The following is a 21,350-nucleotide window of genomic DNA, read 5'->3' on the forward strand; positions in this document are numbered from 1 at the left end:
TTCTCAGGTATTTATTCGACCGATTTTTCACAAATTTCGTATTGTGCCATGTGACGTTAAATTTTTTTAAATGATGTAAAAAAAATTTCGACTGTTATTAAATAAAATGATAAAAAATAATAAATATTAACTAAAAGTTATTTTTAGCATTGAATCATCTTTGGATGAACGAATTTTATAATTGTGCTCAAAAATTTTTCAATTCGTTATAAAAGTTCTCGAGATATAGTGAAATGCGCGAAAAGTTAAATTAACATTAAGGGGTCCATACTTTTGATCTCTCTCCTGATCAAACTATATGAACCATATTTTACAGTTGCCGACCGGGAGATGACCTTATGAAAGAAAGGTCCCGGGTTTGAATCCCCGACAAGGCATGGATGTTCTTCCCTTCTCTTCTCCGTATTATTTGTCCTTCTGACTGTGCCAGCAACGTTAGCTCACCTAATACGGTGTCCCTAAAAGAGTGCGTGGCGTAACTAATACTACAAATATTAAACAATAATTCACTAGCATATAAGACATGATAACTTGATTACAGATCTTGAGGTAACATTTGATAGATGAAAGATGACATAGTCGATAATTCCATTGGTGACCCGGACGTGATCGTTTCTTCGGGTATCCTCAGTCACTGTGGGGGGGGGAGCTCTGTAGCGAATAAAATCATCGCCAATCTCGAAATAAAAAATAATGCAATCCTAGAACAGAGCAGCAGAACGTCTTTTTGCAGTGTGGCGTCGTGCATGCAAGGAAAAGTTAATAAAGTTTTGTTTTCATCCAAAACTGTGATGTTTTCGTTTTAAGAGCTAAATGCTCATTTGATTAAATCTTTGGACGATCTAATATGGGTAATCAAATAATTATTCCATAAATGTACTACACATGTTGTTTAAAAACACAAATAAAACATATTGTTCATACAAAAACATTGATGAAAGACAACGAAAACAAAAGGACTGATGGAGAAAAAATCAAAAAGTGATAGTTAAGTTTTCGCAGAAGGCTACAGAAGAATGCATAAATTCATTTAAAACTTGAGCACGATGAAAATATTCTCAAATATATTTACAGCCACACCTATTTCTTTTAAATTTAAAAACTGAAGAATTTTCATTCACTTTTACCATCGCTTTGAAAACATTTTCAGATTATTGCTACCCTGGATAATTTTTCTTATTATTACTTATTCTAACCCCATGATTATTAAATTTAAATTCAGAAGTATTTCATAATTCATGGTAAACACGTCATGTCTGTAATTTGCAAGGTTATTATCAATTAGATAAAAAAGAACCTTATTTGAAAGATAAATGGCCTGTTCCATTTCAAAATTATCAAACCTCTCCGTGGAGAATTACAATTTCAAATTTAAATTGGAAATTTTGAACGGAATAAATGAGTTTTTAATAAAATGTTTTTCAAATATTATTCTCAACTTCTTTTAAATTATTAGGTAATATCAATTGCTAAATGAAGTACCTACACATTATCACACAGAGTAAATTTTGAAGTACCACATCCAACTAAAAAAAATTATTATTGTTCAAAATATGTTATTTAACATTAATGTAATCAGGTCAATAAGATTTTAAATTTAATTTTAAAATACAAAAAAAAATTAATTAGCTTAATCATTAACAAATTTATTTTTATGATGTTTTAATTTAATCAATATTTGATGTTTCATTTAGATATTTTTTTTAAATTTAATAAGCAAATTATAATAAATATAATATAAAGCAACCAATTTATTTATTATTATTTTAATGAAAGTTGCCATTCAATGACATAATTTTTTGTTTAACTATTATGTTACCCGCACACCCTCGAAACTTTAGCTTTCTCGTAATATTTATAGCGGCAGTGAAATTAAAGTTAAAAAGTGGCTTAAAGTCTTACTAGCATTAATAAACATCACAATATCTCACGAGAGCTAATTGCTCTCCTCTTTCGGGAAAAGCTTTTCACAATGATATGGTATAAAACACTAAATTTTGAATAATTTTAATTGTTTCAGAAAACATTTAAAAAGTCAACCTACAGGAATACTTAAAAAAACGGCTCTGAGTGTATTTTCGTGTATAATTTAGTTGTTTATAAACTGAGGCTAACAAAAATCGTTTCAATAAAATTAATTAAACTGAGAAATAAATATTAAAGCATATATATCTTGTTTGTTGTAGTAATGAAACAACAAATAGTATTAACTTTATACGTTTAAGTTTTACACGATTTGATCTTCGTTGCTTAACAAATTATGTTTTAGATTTTTGTATGAAGACTTGATATTACATATTCATGATTTAATATATATTTGTGCAAATACCCAAGTCTCTTTAAATTGCCTATTGGTGGTACAAATCATTGTAAATCAAATTGAGTCAAAAATAACAGAACAGAGCGAAAAATTACCGCCACTTTAAAATAAAAATCTTTAAAAAAATCACCCGCATAAATTAGGAGAAGAGCCATCTAATCGCATGTCGGGGTGCATGGCAATGAGACAACCGATGTGCTCGCCACGAATGTCCCATCAGTGGTATGCTGGCAACCGCCCTGGCCTATCATTAACATGCTGCGGCTCTCGGCCTTTCCAATCGGCCATGGCCAGATTTCGAAGTGGCCATTTTAAGTGTTTAAGATTACAAAATGGGGAGAAGATTTTCCAACCTTGTTCCTGCTCACAACCTGCTAGTCCTGATCACCTTCTTTTTTGCTCTGGTGCTTCTTTTAAGCAGCTGTTGGTTGATCGGGACTTTCTGCAGATATATGGGGAACTGATGCGACGGGGCCTTCTGGACCTGGTCTAGGCTTTCCTTCTCCAGGGGGATGTGTAACAACAACAACAGAGCCATCTAAGACGCCTGCCTGGGTCATCATTATAAAAGAGTCACAGACAAGGCAGTTACCGGACTATCTATAGCTCATATAACCTTTTCTTTGTCGTTGACTGTTTTGTTTCATTATCGTGTGAATATGTAATTAGCTGCATATATTTTCTATTTTATTACACTAGCTTAAATGTTTAATATTATTCTTACCCCTGTAAATATTATTATATTCTAATCTTGTTTAATTTCAATTATGTTTCATTTCCTATCAATTTCCTCACATGTTCAACCGACTGGTTTCCCTCGTATGACTTTACTATTTAGTGCTTGACAGCCCCTCTCCCTCCAATTCTACTCCCACTTCACACGTTCCCCCATTATATGTCTCAAAAATCCGACGAACGCTTCGCAGCAGAGCACTGAGATTTGAACTATGTTCTAATATGGAAGGACCAACGGGAAACCAAAAGGTAACAAAATCCAGTCTCGGAGCAAGTAAGTATTTCTAATGTTTTCCACTTACCTGAGCACTTGAGACCCCTTAGTGTCCACATCCTGGTGTTCTAACTGGGCACCTGTAGCTTGAAATCTAAATTAAAAAAAATCTCCCATAAGAATTTGCAGGAAGGACCAACAGGAAAAATGCTCCCACAAGGCGGGGCAAGTTCACATATGTAATATTTTCGTTTTATATCTGTCTATATCTGGTCAATTGGACTGAAAAGTACATTGGACATACGGAATACGGACTACTACGGAATATCCACCGTTTGAGAAAATATTTTTCCCAGTACTCAGCTGCTATTTTATGCATTTATATATTTTGTATGTGCCGTTCCGCTACATTTGGAGATCGATTGCTAATGCTCGATCAACGGAAAAGTAATTTTGTTGACAAGGGTTGCATGAAATTTCGCGAAATTAATGGATCTGAATATAAGTTGATCCTTCTCCAATTAGCTCTCAAAAGTTCATCAAAAAATTTTCGGCTCACATTCAGAAAATTTATATTTACTTAGACGTGGCTATTTCTGAAATATGCATTGGTCTGCCTTTATTGACGTTTAGAAAATGTGTTTAAAATCTACGTAAATAACAAAGTTCGTTCGTCAGTCAGACGTATGTCTTACGTAATTAGAAGCATATTTTAAAAAATAAAGATACTGTAAAAATATTTACTGTATAATAAATAATACGGTAAAAAACAAAGAAAGGGGTTGTAACTGATGTAGATTTATATTGGCTAATGAAAGCTTAGAATTTACTACGAACCATTATTCTCAAAAACTGGCTATTTATATGTGGTTTCATTATCATTATTCTTTGTGGTTTTATTATTGGTGTCTCGAATCTATACCCATTAATGTTTCTTCTGAGATATTTATATATTTCAGAGTATATAATAGAGATTTGGTTGAGGTGAATAGAAGGTCAGCTCTCTAGCACCGTTGTTTATCTCTTAATTACATTATACAATTCCAGTTAGAATGATATAAGTGGTAGAAAGACTGCCTTGCTTTTTTCGTATTCGATTGGACACTATACCGTAGAATACAAAACCATTAACCGCAGCTAAATATGTTTTTATTTCAAACAATGGAAGAACAATAAGGTATTAAAAATAACTTTTTGTCCTCGAATTGGTAATGATTGATCCATTGCTAATCGCGCATTTTATCCACCCACCCTGAAGATCGGAGCTGGAGGTTTGGAAAATAAAGGCATGTTCTTCTTTTAGTGTTTTTTCTTCTCGCCCTAATAATGGTTTCAGGGTCTTACAGTTGGCAGGTGTACGCATTTAAGTAAACGTTTTTCAATGGTTAAAATTTTTTTTATACATACGCTTCTTATGGAAGATATTTCCTGTTGGTATCAAAAAAGAAGATTTAATATTTTTCTAAGTCTAATAAATTATTAGCTTTTAATTTATTGTAGAAACTACTATGAATAAACATCAGGAACTTTTAAAAAGGAAGTTCTCCGACAAAACAGCAAGTGTTATAACCATTTCTGGGGCTGTTCTGCAGGCTGGCAACAATTATGATTTGCAACTGAAATTTGCTGTTCAGTATAGGGTTAACTCATACTCATATGTGGTAGTTATCTTAGCATCAGCCCAGCCAGGGGCTCTAACTAATTCATCTTAGTGGGGATGTATAATAAATCGCCGAAATGCAATTCAATGGTGAAAGTTGGGGTTCGGTAACATTTACTGAGAGGAAATTAAAATAAAGTAGCGAGATTAAACAAACAAATTTAAGAGAGAGAAGATTCTTTTGTGGCAGACTGCCTCGCCTCCCCCCGAGGTATTACCCTCGAGCTTGTGTAGGGTTAAAGAGGTGCCAAGTCACTATGCTTTATGGATAATATTTTTCTAGTGGCAATATAGATTAGGTTTTTAATGTCTTATTTTTCCACTTTTTTAAAATCTTATTTAATTTTGTAATTCGTCTAATTTTTTTCGTTAATGATACTTACATCATTATTGCAATGCATATAAGAAACGATATTTATATTCCTTAAATTAATTTTCTATATATTTTTTAAAAAAATTTTAATTTTTCAAATTTAAAGAAAAATTATCATTCATAATTATTACATAATTAATTTTTAAAAATAGATAATTAAAATTGAAAATTTTATTTAAAGTTTATTACACGCCATTATGTAAAAAAATAACTTAAAATTTCATAAAAAATGTCCCTCTTTATTCGAGTTATTATGGTGTGTGCCAATCAAGGCCCACCCTATTAAGTCAGGCAAGAGCTTTACTGACTTAACCTAACCTGACTTAATTTAGTTAATTGAGATCTACCTTTTAGTGACCTTACAAGTGAGATCTTAAGTTTCAGTTTTTAGTCAGGTTCCGCTTATCGAAATGTTCCTCCGTTCCTTTAAGAACGGGGCAATACACACCTCTGTTTTTGGTAAATAAAAACTTACCTGCTTTTTTTAACAGTACTTTTATCTTTATTTCATTACCATGAAATAAAATTTTTCACTAAAGAAAAATTTAAAAGTTGGAACCTATGTTTAGATTCCGGGCCACCGGACTGTGTAGGGGTCAGAGAACTGACCTTGCATTAGGAAGGTTCTGTGCTCGAATCCGGGACGAGGAATGGATATTCTTCCATTCTCTGTACTATCTGTCCTTACTGTGGGAGTAACGTTGGCCCACCTAATATGGTGCTCATGAAAGAGTGGCCAACAAATCTGCTCTTAACCACTTGAATTGACGAATGTCAACCCAGGTGGGCATTGGGAAAAAATGCTTAGATTTTGTTCTGCTTTTTGCAAACCCTCTGTTTACCAGCATACTCGTGATATGACCTAAATGGTAGCTTCTTTTCCTTTAAACTAAATAGTTATTTACCATTTTTGATAATATCAATTTTATAAAAGTCACATACGTCCTATCAAAATATATGAATGTTTAAGGCTATTACATAAAAGTGAATATGGCTGTCTCTGTTCTTTCCAATGCTTTTTAGGAAAATTTCTTGTAGTGGGAGCCATGTTTATGTTTTAATGTGATATTCTTTGTTTTGCAAATTTATTTAAAGCTATATTTTACACCACTATATGCAAATGATTCGAAAGTTCATATAAGAAGACACGTTAATCTAATATTATGTACATCCTCATACCTTACTATTCCATTTAATACTTACAATTTTAATTAAACTCAGATCTGACTGTAATCTACAAAGGTTGCAGAGCCAACACTCTGATCTTTTATGCCCATGCCAGTAGTCCCAGCCACATCCCATGAATTACAGATGAAGGAGTGAGATGGCAGGTACTCTGGTCCACCACCTATCAAGTCAAGTCCAGTTCTTTCGTGATGTAGCGTTTAAAAATTTAGCAAAAGTAGCCTGAAAATGTTAAAGCTTCAGTTTTTGATTGATTGTCTATCATCCCACTCTATAAAATATTTTGCAAAAAGTGTAGTAGTTGGTATAGTTCGTTCACCAGGAGTTGGCACTTGGCTCCGCCTTCATCACGTGGTATCGGATGATACTATTTCGCTATTTTGGGGAGAAGGATGTGAACAAGTCTGCTATTTGGCGATCGAATGACAAAAATATTTATTTTGCAATCTTCGTGTGCATATTTTGAACATGTGCATTTTATTTTAGAAACATGTTGATATTTCTCTCTTTTTATTGAATAGTTTGTTCTTTTTGAGATATTTTGCTGGGAAAAAGTTTTTAAATATAATTTAGCTAGAATAACGAAAGGTATAATAGCTGATGATAAAGCGAAGTAAGTGACTGAAAAAGAATTCACTGTTTGTGTTTGGCCATCACCTTCTACATCAGAAAGCCTCCACACAGTTTCTTTTAAGTAGTCTGGGAAGACTATTTAAAAAATGAACAGTTAGAGCACATGAAACCAAATTCTATTTTAAAAGTGACTCAGAGGAATTTATCATATATATTTGAGAATTGAATCTGTAGTGGTAGACAAGTAAATAAGACAAATTAATCATATTCAAAAATTAAACAAATTTTTAGACATATATTTGCTACCACTTTCTTATGTCTACTAGATTTTCTATTAAAGGGCTCTTTCGTAAATTTGTTTGCCTTCATAGTGGTCAGATCGGACTCCCTATAGAAAACCGTGTGGAGGATTTGCGCGCATTAGAGGTTATCTCGATTTAAAACTGAGCAATGTTTTTCCTCTTACTCCCCCGCGCTGAAATGAACTCTGCGTCCGAGGAGGTGGAGCCAAGTGCCAACTCCTGGTGAACGAACTATAGTTCTATCTTTCAAATGAATGTTCATACAAAAATAACTTTTTTCTACATTTTTTTAAAACAAGAAATTGGTGCTTTGAAGTAATATCAATAAATAAAGGTTTAATAAAGTGATAAAGAATTGAAAACTAAAAGTTGCAAGATTTATTTTAAGTAATTTTTTTTGTGGTCAAAACTAAACAAACCTAATCAGAACCTACTTTTTTTTTGTTTCCAATGCCCGCTTGGAGAATGACCGACGTCACACAGGCGCCTGAATTGCAGATTTGTTGACCACCTTTCCAGGTGCACCATATTAGGTGGGCCAACGTTGCTCCCACAGTAAAATTAGAATTTTCAAAGAAACTCATGCTAAGATCAAAAATAAAAACAACCATTTTTGCTCGTCCAAAACTGTCGTTGCATCTTATACAAGTAAATTTTTTTTCCAATTGTCTATCATTGCATTTTAACTCTATTGCAATTCTATTTTAACGCATTTTAACTCGATTGCTTACTCGATTGCAACTATATCGTTGCATTTTTACTAGTCGCAGCGCGTCCCGCAACAGTTGATAATTCTCCAACTAGTTACTGAATGTTATTTTTTTATTTCCTCGTCCTTTCAGTGCATTTTTTAGTTACCGGTTAATTTTNCCGGACGAGGCATGGATGCTCTTCCATTCTCTGTACTATCTGTCCTTACTGTAGGAGTATCGTTGTCAGGAGCACCACCCAATATGGTGCTCCTGAAAGAGTGGCCAACAAATCTGCCCTTATGCGTCTGAATTGACGAATGTCAACACAGGTGGGCATTGGAAAAAATGTTTAGATTCTGTTCTGCATTTTGCAAACCCTCTGTTTACCAGCATACCTGTGATATGACATAAATGGTAGCTTTTTTTCCTTTAAACTAAATAGTTATTTACTATTTTTGCTAATATCAATTTTATAAAAGTCACATGCGTCTTATCCAAATATATGAATGTTAAAGTTGCTATTACATAAAAGTGAATATGGTTGTCTCTGTTCTTTCCATGACTGTTAACTTTCAACGCTTTTTGGGAAAATTTCTTGTAGTGGGAGCTGTGTTTATGTTCTAATGTAAGATTCTTTGTTTTGCAAATTTGATTCAAAGTTATTTTTCACACCACTATAGGTGAATGTTTCGAAAGTTCATATAAGAAGACACTTTAATCCTGTTCTTTCGTGGTGAAGCTTTTAGAAATTTAGCAAAAATAGCCTGAGAATGTTGAAGGTTCAGTTTTTGATTGATTGTCAATCATACCACTCTATAAAATATTTTGCAAAAAGTGTAGTAGTTGGTAGCTCTATCTTTCAAATGAATGTTCATAAGAAAATGAATTTTTTCTACAATAATTTTTTTTTTGAAACATGAAATCGGTGCTTTGAAGTATTATCAATAGGTAAAGGTCTAATAAAGTGATAAAGATTTAAAAACTGAAAGTTACAGGATTTTTCTTTAAAGTTATTTTTAAGTTATTTTTTTGTGGTCAAAACTAAACAAATTTAGGAACCTAAAAAAATTTTTTTTTGTTTCTAATGCCAGCTTGGGGAATGACCGACGTCATACAGGCACCTGAAGGTCAGATTTATTGGTCACCTTTCTTGGGGCACCATATTAGATGGGCCAACGTTGCTCCCACAGTAAGGACAGATAGTACAGAGAATGAAACAACATCCATGCCTTGATGCAGGGCCAGTTTCCTGATCCCTACACAAGCTGGTCGGCCGTACCTAACAGCTTGATCTCGAGATAAATAGGACAAAACATTATTTCATAAAATAATTTTTGAATTTTGGGCAAAATCTTTCGAAATCAAAATCACTTAACCAAAATTCGAGTATTCGAATAAAAGTTTTGATACTACTAGAGAAAACATATCCCATGAAGCCCGACAACTCTCTATTCATGCTGTACATTTGGTTCTTAGTTTAACAATTGCCTTACCTGCCAACTTTTACACTTACTAAGGATTTTTATTCTGCAACGACAGTGACTTACAAGTTGAATCGGCATTTGAAGAGTCAAGTTAAAGAACATACTAAATGTTATTTTGAAGAAGAAAAAAAAGAAAAAAAAACTCGGAAACTTAAATTAGAAAAATTTTACACTCTGTAGTATCAATAGAAGATTATTAAATAAGACGGTTTGTAAAAGATGAAAATGTTAATAAGAAGCTTTTTGCTGTTACTGTATTTTCTTACATCTGATGTTCCTATATTCACTGTAATGTCACTCATAATCTTTACCCAAGATCTTCTGTTATAATAGAAAATTAATTTTATGTCTCACACTTAATATAGGAAGCTTTTTTATATAGGAAGCAGTATTCATGTCCCTTGAACTAAGTATCTATATTTTTTTTAAAATTTGAATATGAATGTTAAGTTGTATGGTTACATTTTATTTTTTTCTCTTTTTGGTACTCTCAATATTATTTTAAAGACGAACAATGGCTTTTGTACCAATTAGAATTTTCAAAGAAACTCATCCTAAGATCGAAAATAAAAATGGCTCTTTTAGCACGTCCAACTGTCGTTGCATTTTATACAAGTGATTTTTTTTCTCTCACTTGTCTATCGTTGCATTTCAACTCTATTGCAACTCTATTTTAATGCATTTTAACTCTATTGCTAACTCGATTGCAACTCTATCGTTGCATTTTTGCTAGCAGCAGCGCGTCCCGCAAAGTAGTTTTTGCTATAAGTTTAACAGTTGATAATTCTTCAAGTAGTTATTGAAAGTTGTTTTTTTATTTCCTCTTCTATCCAGTGCATTTTTTAGTTACCGGTTAATTTCAAAAGTTAATTTAACTTGTTTTTTGGATACTTAAATTAACTTTCTCATTTTTTGTCATCATATATGTTGTTCATTTTTTTACCACGATTGTTTCCCAAATTTTTGAGCTCTACCTATATTCGACTTTTTTAAACTGGTACCGTAGTTGGCATATTATATTTCATAGGTTATGGTTTTTTTTAAGAATTAAAGTAAATTTTTATCAATCAATTCTGAGCAAGTAAAGTTTCTCTTCATTTTAACAATCAATATAATTAGTTAGTAATACTCACAGCTACTTACATAAAGAGTTTATACTTTAATGTTAGAACCTGTAAAAAGCCGATGCATTTTTTCAAAGCGGGGCAAAATTGCTTCACTTTTGACCGAATGAGAACAGCACCCCTCTGCGGTAAAAATCTTAATTACAAATAAAATGCTGATTTTATCGTTTTCATTTGTAATTTTTGATTATATTTATAATTTTTTAATCGTTTAGCTATTAATTTTATTTCAATTCTATAAAACGGATTATTGTTTCCTTAAGAAGTCGAATGTTAATGAAAACAAATTACGTCTTGTCTTAGCTTCTAAATTAAATTATGATTTATTTTAAATAATTTAATTTCTTTTTATCTATGAATCTATTAAAATACATGTTTAAGTAAATTGAAGCGTATCTAAATGTCATGAAGTTGTTGTTTTTTTAGTTACTATAGTTTTTTTCCCACCGGCGTCGTCAACAAGCGTCACAATGTTGAATAAAACATATGCTTATAATTCGAAACATATCTCTGTACCATGAAGTATGCTATAGTTTTTCCACAGACATCGCTCACAAATCACTGCAGAGAAATATTTTCGTCAAATAAAGGGTTTTTGATTTATTCATTCGAACGAAAATTTATTTGTTTACGTTTGTTTATTGTTTGCGAAAGAGTGGACAAGATGATAAATTCAATTTTTTCCGAAGGAAGTTACGGTCATAAACTGCCTGTAGGTGTGGGCTTTACCCGTGGGAAAAAGGAGCTCCAGAGAAATATGAAATAGAAATTTTATCGTCAGACAGTTATAAAAGGAAAGGTAAAAGTAGACGGATCAACGGTGCTTTAGGAACCGTTACACATTTTTTTAAAAAAAGAAAACGAATGAAAGAAGTCAATTCAAGGTCTGTGAGAGAAAGGGTAACATTCCGTGGAAAAACAACCGTGGAAAACATCTCCTTGAAGGTATGAAGAAAAGGCAAAAGATGTTTTTAGAAGATAAAGAGAATGTTTTCATCCACGAATGAGGAGTTATTACAAGTGAGGTGACGGTTTGTCATTGTGCGAGGCTGGTATCCGGGGTCAGAGGTGGGAATAATCCCAAAGAACTCGACCCTAGTCATATGCGACCTTCTCCCTGTACCCACATACAACATGGAAAGGTAGATTACTCCCTTAGTCATGTGACTTCTATTATTTGTTGAAGGGGAAAGTCGAGATCGCTTGCTTACTCTTTCTGTTTAAAAAAATCGTTTTCTTCCATGTTCTTCTATATTTTTCTCCAAATTTCAAGGTTGCAATTGTTAGGGTGTAGGAGATGCCTTTCTGAACCCGCACAGATAAGCTGTTTGTATAAATAATAGGTGTAATTTGGTTACTTACTTCACCTTGGCACTTTTCGCGTTATTTTATAAAAACAGATATGAAGTCATCTATCAAAATCAAAAACGCAAATGCATATTCTCAATTACTGACATTAAATAATGAGAATTTCGTGCATATTCTTAAAATATATGACCATTACTGCAATAAATTTTATCCTCAAAATATATAAGCTTTATCACTATTATTTTTGATGTAATAAGCAGAAAAAACGCACTCTGAAAGAAGGAAACTTCGCTATTTCTTTATTTAATTATGATTTTTAGTGCAATGAGAAATACTGAGGGCATAAAGAAGTCAATTTCTATGATGCCTAACTCAGTTCATGTATATGAAGAGGTAAAAATTTCCTATTTTTTTCTGAAAGAGAAAGTTCGTTTGTTTTCTATAATATTAATATCATTGCAAAGGTTGAGCAATTGTCAATTTTTCTACAAAATCGTCAAATCGGTTGATGTATTTTGTATAGGCTGTGACACTTCTTATATCACTTGTCCTAAAGTGTCTCAATTCACAGAAAATACGACGCGATTTCCATAATTTATTTTTCAAAACTTGTACACTACTGCTTAAATGAATTATACAATCTTTCTTAAAAGAACTAGTCTCAACTTAAGAAAAATTAGAAAAAATACAACTTCAAAGGTCGTGCTTAGCTCTATCAGAATCTCGAACTACAGCTCGAGACATTTTTAAGGGAATCTGCTTTGAGATGTGTTATGTTAAAATGTTCTCGTTCGGTTATAATCAGTTTCATACCAGATTCTACCCTCATCTCTTACCTCATGAAAGAACCTTAGCAGCAAAGTAACTTGGACCCGCATTGAACCAACATTCACGAATCTTAGCTCAATAAGGGCTAAAAAGGCCGTTATTTTCCGATATAGGCCCTATATAGAATTGTCCGATTTACCTGATATTTTATAATAATTATTCAGACAATTAGGCCAATTAATGTTCTAGGATCAATAATCTCCCCATTTTAGGATCAATATTAAAAATTCTAGACATCCCAATATTGGTCCGTTGGTGCATGTTCTTATAGGACTCATATTGTGGTAATTTTGAGGAAAACTGGGGCTAAGGTAAAATTGTTGCTACCTCCCAAATTACGGAACATGTGGTAGTCATTGACTACCAAGCCTAAACTTTAGACTGTCTGTGTGATTATTTTCCATTGAAATTGTTGCAGTGACTGCGATGGTTAGATGGATAACGGGAGAGAAAAGCTTAAGCTTTTTCTCAGCATTCCCTTCCTTCGGTTCTGAAACGTCCATAAGTGATTTGTCGCTTTATCAATGTTCTACAGTATCTTTCAGCTTCTGTAGCAAAACTCCCAACTGCCAAGCTTTTTGCAAAATATTCTGTAGATTATAAGACGATGAGAAACTAAAACTTTCAGGATTTTTAAGAATTTTGCCGACCTTGTCAAAACTTCCCCTCTAGAGGACTGGAACAAAGTAGCATTTCATATGAATTTTTGAATAATTTAAATAATAGTAATTTTAAATTAAATTTACAAAACAAAGAGTCTCAGATATAAACTTAGTTATAAGTGGAAGAGAGCCGTGCTGTTTCAGGAGATAGAGCATTCGCTTTCCAAAGAGGTGACGGGTTCGTATCCCAGCGAATTTCGTATCCGATTTTCACCTACCGTAGTGCTGGTGAAAAATATCCTCAGTGGTAGACGGATCATGGGTTAGACTCCTTTTGCCTTCAAGCTGACCGTGGGAGGTTCTCGTGATTTTCCTTTTCATGTAACGCAAATGCGGGTTAGTTCCATCAAAAAAGTCCTCCAGGAAGGCAAATTTCTCTTAATACTTGATCCAGCAGTTCTCTTGTCTTCTGGATTAGGTTTAAAATTAGAAGGCTGCGAAGTTAAACATTAGGAGTCGTTAACTCAAAATTGGGTTGGCTTTTCAAGTACGGTTATATAAAATAAAATTAAATATCACTGGGTTGGCATCAGGGCAGAAAATCTTTATAAATAAAAATGGAAAATAGCAAACACTGGTACAAAAGTCATTCTAGCTTGTTTTTAGGAAGAATATATTACCCATGACTACCAAAATTTTTTTTTAGCTATTATAACCAGTATATAAGAATGCTTCTTACCCGATAAAAAGTAAATCATATTAAATAGATAATAGTTAAGAATAGAATCGCTCTTTCCGGAAGTCTTAGGAACCCGGGGACTTTAGATGATAGTCCGTCTTTAAGTGATGAAGATCAGTGCTTTCTCAAACACGCTGGTTTGACATGAGCATGCAAACATTTCCATATGTTCTGCAGAAATGCATCGAGCAATTTGGTGATTATGTTTTAAAAAAATTAACCTTCGCATAATCTTTATAATCATGTAAATATTATTAAAAAATATTTTTTTCTGACTTTTTTTACCTCTTAACAATTGGTTAATTTTCAAGAAAACGGTCTTAAAAGTGCCTATTTTTTTATCCCTGAAAATTGATTAGTGCTGACATCTAATTTAAAATAAATTAACTATCTACAATTACCTTAAAATATCATGGTGCTACCTCTGGTGTGTAAAATGATGCATCTGGATTGTAAAATGAGAAACAAAATGTTTTCCGAACAAAAGAAATTAATTAGTTTTATTCTTATTGGCGCGTTACTACTGAACACTCCAGCCCGGAAATATCACGGGAGCGAGAAATAGAGGGTGAAACCTCACCCCGTCATTTTCAAGGGAGCGAGAAGGAAGGGGTTAAAAAAAACTTTCCCTTTGTCCTCTTTAACACTTTGTCCTCTTTTCAAATGAATTTTCTTGCTCCCATTGGCAGCATTGCTCAGAGTGCAAAGTTATTTTATGCATACAATTGCTTTACAAGTTTACTCAGTGATGAGGGAGTGTTGGTGATTTTCTGGACAAGTCCTCATAATTTACTGGTGTGTGAAATTTGTAAAACCTTTGAAAGGAAAAATATTCAGTGGTATAATGCATTGAATTCCTTCACCATAATCAAGTTGGATTTTTCGAAGGTCCCCTTAGCTAGAAAAATTGCTAGTCCTAGTACAATAAATTTTTACCTTTTATTTTTCGATTTTAATTTCATTTCAGTTTCTCCCATAAAGTAATAAATGAGATATTTTCTTCGATTCTTAACTTCAGTTTACTACTTTTAGAAAATGTGCCGTGGCAGGGATGGAAATTAAGAAAATTTGATCAATAGTCCAAAGAATTAATGAAAGATGTTACATAGAACTTATTAATTTTCACTGGTCTGTTTACGCATCTCAATTCGTTTTTTAAGCCTACTGACCTAAAATATGCTAATTTGTACCATATTTCAGTTAAGAAATGAGGTACAAGAAAAAAAAATGCTCTGAATAAACACAACTTTTTTTTCAATGAATTTGGATTCTTAACCCTCAAAATAGTCGCCATCTGGAAAAAATGGTCCAAGTAGTTTAGCGAAGAGAGCGGTCGAATGTTTGGACCCCTTTATTTTTAATTTCACGTTTTTGAAGGAATTTTTAAGTTTAATTTCTTGAAATTTTAATTAAAACATATTTCTATCGTAATTATGAGTTTACTTTCTTCTAAGTTACATATTTTTAAGTAAATATCACGTTTTCTGTCGTTATTTAACACTAGATTGCCTAAGGAAGTCATTTTGACTGCTTTTAATTTCAATTAGAAAAACAATGATGTATATAATGACATAATTTCTTAGAATTTTTTACAACATATAATTTTTTTATTGTTAANGTCCCCTTAGCTAGAAAAATTGCTAGTCCTAGTACAATAAATTTTTACCTTTTATTTTTCGATTTTAATTTCATTTCAGTTTCTCCCATAAAGTAATAAATGAGATATTTTCTTCGATTCTTAACTTCAGTTTACTACTTTTAGAAAATGTGCAGTGGCAGGGATGGAAAGTAAGAAAATTTGATCAATAGTCCAAAGAATTAATGAAAGATGTTACATAGAACTTATTAATTTTCACTGGTCTGTTTACGCATCTCAATTCGTTTTTTAAACCTACCAACCTAAAATATGCTAATTTGTACCATAATTTGGTTACGAAATGAGGCACAAGAGAAAAAAAAATTCTCTAAATAAACACAATTTTTTTTCAATGAATTCGGATTCTTAACCCTCAAAATAGTGGTAATCTGAAAAATATGGTTCAACTAGTTTAGTCAAGAGAGCTGTCGAATGCTTGGACCCCTTTATTGTTAATTTCACGTTTTTGAGAGAATTTTTAAGTTTAATTTCATGAATTAATTAAAACATATTTCTATCGCAATTATGAGTTTACTTTCTTCTAAGCTACATATTTTTAAGCTAAATATCACGTTTTCTGTCATTATTTAATACTAGATTGCCTAAGGAAGTCATTTTGACTGCTTTTAATTTCAATTAGAAAAACAATGATGTATATTATGACACAATTTCTTAGAATTTTGCACAGCATATAATTTCTTTACTGTTAACATTTACTAATAACTTGTTATGTAACTGTAAATAATATAACAATATTAAAAATCGATTTTAAACAAATTTCTTTACACATTATTTATTCTTTCACAACTAAGTCATTTTGACTGCTTTTGGGCAATATAGGTATATACTAAATTTCAGTCTTTCTAGTGCTAAAGTTAGGGAGTCAAAGGCTTAATAACATTTGCCGATTTGTGCTATCAGTGATACAAAACATTTCAGCAGAAATATAGAGTTATATAAATGCGCATATATTTTTAACCATTTGCATAATTTGAAAAGCTGCATCTCATAAATGTATTTAAAACAATAATTTAAATCAGTACAAGAAAACAGTTTGTATCGCAGAAGGAAAAAATGAGAAGATTAAAATCGGTGACAGCTCATCGAACTTGACAAGATATCCAAAAATGGTTAGAGTGAGTCATAGGGGAAAATCCGAAAGATATCTCTCATGCCTCTTAATTAAGCCATCCCACGATCCGTCACTTTCATCGTCTGCTACACCCTCATGGGCAGTTGTTCGACTGGATTTTTAGATAGAACCATCATACTACTTTCAACATACTCTGTCCCAACCTTGTAGAGTTTGTGACATGAAAAACGGAGCTACTGAATAACCTTTGATAGGATGATCTGATTTTTAATACGTTAATTGTTCGAATGTCAGATCTTAAATAGAATAATTATTTAACGGTGACGATGTTTTCATTATTAATTTAAAGTTGCGAAAGTCAATTATGCGTAACTTACGCATGGCGAAGTTTCTATGTTAATTCAAACGAATTGGGTTTCAATTGTATTCATATATTTTATGTATTTTTTTTAATTCATATTTAGTCCAAAAAAAATTTATAGCGTTAATCGCAGCTATACGTGTTAGTAACCGTATTTTTTTATTACTCCTTGAAGTATAATTTTTTTTGGTAAATAATAAAATAGTAAAACAGAACAAATTTTCTTTTCGTATGAATTGTGAAGGGGAGTTAACTATGAACTTTGCATAAAAACAGAGATCTATGAATAAGATCAATTCCTTGAAACATTATAATTATATGTTAATACGTGGAAATGCGATACGATCAAAAGCTATACAGGCGTTTTGCTTTAATTCAAACAAAAATGCATCAAAATCCAAGAATTTTCGACTATTTGTTTTATTAAAATCTATTATGCTTGATTTTCGCATGGCGAAACTTTTATGTTAATTCAAAGGATGATTTCTATTTTATCTATTTTTTCCTACTCATGTTTCTTCGAAATATATTTTTTTAGTGTTAACTGTCGTTATACGTGCTATTAACCATATTTTTTTATTATTCCGAAAAATTTTATTACGCTTGCTAAGAAATAAATTAGTAAAGCAGAACAAAAACATTTTTTACGCAGGAATTGCGAAGAGGAGTTCATTATAAACTTCTCATAAAAACAGAGTTCTAAATTTTGAATTGTTTTTGGACTATAATGATATTTCTCAGAATGATAAAAAATACGGCGACTAACACTTTGAGTGAAAATCATTTTTTCAAAAAGAAATATGGATAGAAAATTGCCGTAATGGACCCCACTTCGAGCGAAGGTTAAATTTGCTGAAACATGATGTTGTTTTGAGGACAACTGTTCAAACAAGAATGAGATAAAACTATATTTGTACAATGCAGAAATTATAATCATTAAATTCTTTTTTTAATATTCAGCCTACATGAATATTTCGTATCTATCGTCTTGCTTCAGTTGGCTTCTGAGGGCTGATATTTCTTTCACAAATTCCCAATGATAACATACTGACCTCAAAAAACGTTTTCACTTATCTATCAGTTTTTTTTTATTTAATCTTCTCGCTTTGAAATAATGATCGAATAATTGTATCCCATCGTTCCATTGGAAAACAATGAAGAAAAAAATCAAACAAAAAGCCATCTATTCCTTCGAAATCAAATAAAAAGCACTACAGTACGCAGCAGGGACGCTTGATTTGAAGTGAAGTAATGAATAATAGTGGAAAAAATGGCAATATTGGTAAGGGAAAAAGAATATAATTCCGCCCAATTAGAGACCTTGGCCTGATTTTTGGCGCCATTGGCAAGTAACATGTCGCTACCGTTGTTCGAATGAAATGCTTTCTAGCTGATAGAACAAAGCTTTTTAGAAAAACAATTGCTACTGGTTAGTTGTTTTGTTACGTAATTAAATGAAGTGTCAACGCCCATGTTAAGAATGGGCGTGCGGATTTGCTGATCGAACACACGAGGCGCAGTTATTGCTCAGTTTTCGTCCGCATATTAGCAATTTTGCCTTCGATACAACATGTTTGTCATTATTATAAGGAAGAAAAATGTATTAAAAATTAATAAATTTGATTGAAAGACTCCACCTTTCATTTGAAATTTAATTTCATATTACTTAGATCAACAATGGCGACTTGATTTATGTATGAGTGATTGATTGATTGAGGGTAGCCGTGTGATCGAAAATCATTGTATGGATTAGTTGTAAATTCCTTCGATGAATTGTATCGATTTTTTTTCTTTTAAAAAAGGCTTAGTAAAGTCCTTGATCATTGTATAAAAATGTAAATAAATATGTCAGATGAATATAAATTACATTCTAGGTATTTTAGTTGAAACACCCACTCGAACTAGAAACTTTTGAAAATTACAAGAAAGTACTACGCAAAGAAAAACATAATGTGGTCGTTCTCCTAGAAATGTTTCGTTAAAATTTTAAATAGGAGACTCTTAGGACAACATAATGGTGACTCATGCTATACTTTGTGGTGCATGAGGAGTTTTAAGTCGTTTAAATAAAAATAAAAAAAACATAATGGTGAGTTTTATTTTCGACTTACAGAGCGTTTTTGGGAAAAATATTATGATTTTCAGAAGTGAAAGAAGATATCTCTACGTATGATGCTGATTTGAAGAAGCTATTCAAAAAATATCTATCTGGAAACAATACTAAGAAGCAGTTTAGTGTAAAGATTTCACCCATTGAAATTGAAAAAGGTGGCTTACCGCTACATTGCCCTAATTTCTCCAATTAATTACCTGAAAAATATTTTTATGCTAGATACGTGACAAAAGTGTCACTTATCTAGACATATCATCCCACAGATACGAGCAGAATTTAGTAAAATGTTGTTTTGTGACAAAAAATGCCAATTTATCATTGCTAAATGTTTATTTATTTGTATTGAGTACACAAGCCTATTTATGTGTGATCGCTAAAGCACGAAAGCCGTTTATACGCACATTACCCAATAGGTTAACTAGGGTAATCCTTTCAAGTGCGGAATCGAGATTTTTCCACAATTTAGCTACGTAATAAGCGCATTGACGGTTTCCGTATCGTTAAAGTTCAAAATTTTGTTTCTCTCATTATATCAACTATTTTGTTGATTGTTTGATTTTGTAACCGGTGTTGAACATCAGACCCAATTCTGATTTAACGACTATCAACTTCGTAGCCTTGTAATTGTGAACCCAACCCAGAAGACAACGGAGCTTCTGGATCGAGAATTGAGACAAACTATAATTCGTGGAGAGCTTTTTCATGGAACTAACTTGCGTTTGCGTTACATGGAGAGGTAAAATACGAAAACCTGCCACCAATACCCCAAGTGCAAGGGGATTCTAACCTATGATACGTTTACTACTGAGGATATTTTACGTCAGCTCTGTGGTCGTAGTGAACCGGGAGCAGAATTGGTATCAGCCAGGCACTGCTGAGATTCAAACCTGGGACACCTCATTGGGAGGCAAACGTTTTATCTCCTAAGCCACCATGGCTCTAATTTCAGTGTTTCAAACTTTTCTCCATTCTAATTATCTCTTGCTATATTACCAAAATTGCTATATATATTGCGATTGCAATTTTCATAAAAAAAGAAGAGAATAAATTTGTTTAATAACTTATTGATTTAAACCAATTTTTTTTTTGAATATTTCGAGAAGTTTATAAATATATTCCTAACACTGTGATTTTGTTTGAAGTGTGACCGCATTGATATTGAAGATATTCCATAGAAATGATGAGAGAGAAATGTAAATTAATATTTAATGTTCAAAATAGACTAAAAAGCGTTAACATCACATGAAACTTTTACGTTATAATTTTCCATTATCTCTATCAAAAACAAAATTTGCTATTTAATAAACAAATTTAAATTATAGCAATTGAGATTTATGTTGACTTAAATGAAAAGAAAATTAAAACTTATTAAATATGTATTTTTTGAGTATATAAATAATAAATAAAGATTTGTTTTACCAAGAGTGATTTAGAATAATTTAATTATTTTAAGTTTTCAGATCTAAATTAATTTATTTTTTATTATATATATGTAGCTGATACATTTGGTCATTGCTTTTATAACTTCACGAAGATATTAAACTTTGATTGAAAACAGATATTTTATTTTTTTCAGAAATTAGTTTATAATAATTACACTGGGAAAACTTTTTTTGTTTGCTTTCTGTTGCATTTAACAGATCTCTGATACTTTCATATCGCTGTTCCAAATCTGCAATCGACTTCTCTCAACAAGCTTCAGTTTTTAAATGACACTTAGAGATATTTTTCCCCCCGGAATGTTTGAAAACGTTAAAACGCAGAAATTTAAAACGCTGTATATAACGAGGTATGTTGCGAAGAGCTTATACAAAAATTAGGACACGTTATCAGGGCTAAAACTGCATTGGAATTCCTGCCAGAAAATGTTGCCATACGCCGTTAGGGGGGCTTCAATATTATGAACTCTTTCTTCGCGTGCTTCTGAATACACTGTAATTGTCTCATAGTTGCGCATTACAACATTTCCTGTTATAGATTTTTTATGTAATTTTAATCCTGATGATGC

Source organism: Parasteatoda tepidariorum, chromosome 4 (assembly GCF_043381705.1).
Source record: "Parasteatoda tepidariorum isolate YZ-2023 chromosome 4, CAS_Ptep_4.0, whole genome shotgun sequence".
Taxonomy (NCBI): domain Eukaryota; kingdom Metazoa; phylum Arthropoda; class Arachnida; order Araneae; family Theridiidae; genus Parasteatoda; species Parasteatoda tepidariorum.